Source organism: Echinops telfairi, unplaced genomic scaffold (assembly GCF_000313985.2).
Source record: "Echinops telfairi isolate 266 unplaced genomic scaffold, ASM31398v2 ScPeMD7_2291;HRSCAF=2852, whole genome shotgun sequence".
NCBI classification, from domain to species: Eukaryota; Metazoa; Chordata; class Mammalia; order Afrosoricida; family Tenrecidae; genus Echinops; species Echinops telfairi.
In genome coordinates, this window is record NW_022106189.1 from 25,146,759 (window position 1) to 25,148,305 (window position 1,547).

The window sequence follows — 1,547 nt, forward strand, 5'->3', positions numbered from 1 at the left end:
TGGCTCCTTGGCTCTCTTTCCCAGACCAAGTGGGCGCACAACTTTTCGCTCCTCGCTCCCGAGCACGCCCCGCGCGTCTCCGCCGCCAGAGCCAGCGGGCGAAGAGGCGCCGGGATCCGTGGTCCTGGCTGGCCTGGAAGGAGAGGATGTGGCGGAAGTACCCGCGAGCTTGCTCTCTGGAGGTCTCACCTGAGCTCTGGGGCTAGCGTTATCTCGCCAAGCGGCTGCGTGACCCACGGCTGCTTTCTGTGGGAGGAAGAGGACCAGGCAGGGCAAACCGGCCGTGCGTACCAGCTTCAACCCAACCCAGCCCGCTGCCTTTGGGTCGATTTCGACTCAAAGCGACCCTGTAGGACAGAGCGGACCTCCTCCTAGCTCCTTGCATGCCTGCTTCCTTCCCGGTGATTCCTAAAGCCGCTCTCCTAAGCAGTGCCGTGTTTGCAAGACAACTACCTATGACTCAGACCTTCGCTGGCTTAGAGGCCCCGTGCTCAGTTCCTGTAGGGTGGATCCCATCCTGACAGCCCCTGCCTTCAGCTCCCGTGGGGAATGGTATGAGAGATGGCAGAGAGGTAGGCGCGAGGGGCGCCCCTTGAGTAAGTGTGGAGAGACAGGATCTGAATTTGCTGGGAGATAAAGCCTCTTCCCATTCTATCTTAGCCTCCTGGGCACCTCCTTGCAGACCCCCTGCCCCCTTCTCATAGACCTAGCAGGGGTCTATCCCTCCTGTGGACTCCACTCAGATCTTGGGGAACTGCCAACCCTGATAGAGTCCGTGCAAGGAGGACCTATGAATCTCAGGGTTCCTAATACTTTTCCCTTCTGTGGGGCTTATCGAATAGTAAAATTTGGTCCATTTGATCATCTTTTAAATAAAATGAATAAACCATAGATGATTTTATATTTTTTTGTATGTCCCTTCCCCCAGGAGACCAAGTTCTTTCCCTGCCCACTAAAAGTCAGCTTTGAGGATGGGTCTTACCAGCTGGGGACAGAAGCGGAAACAGAAGGGGAAAGGGTGGGGAGGACCAGACACACGGTCTGCATAGTTCTGCTGTCTGCCTCGAATTAATGAGACAGAGTGAACAGAATGAGAAAATAGGCACAATATGCTTATACCATTTATGCAAAATTGACATTTGTGTGTGTGTGTGTGTGTGTGTGTGTGCGCGCGCGCGCGCCCGTGCGCGTGTGCTGTATCTAACATCTCATTGTGATATAATGAAAGAATGTTGACTACAGGTCTAAAATCTGTCTGTTTCATATGCTAGTTGTTAGAGGCCAAAAAAATCTTGGTGAGTTATTTCAGAAAGGAAGATGTTAAGAGGTATTCCCAACCTCCCCCTCCAGCTGCACCTGCCCCTCCACCCCCAAGGTAGTCAGTAAGTGACTGTGTTCTTTTCTCAGACATTGTCTGGTTACAGGCTGTTCAGCAATGAGTTGATTTTCTCTCGGGAGACAGAAAATAAAAACAACCAAACCGCAATAAAATTATAACTGTGGCTAGACAAAGTAGACAAAGAAATAGATCACGTATTAGGTCCTGT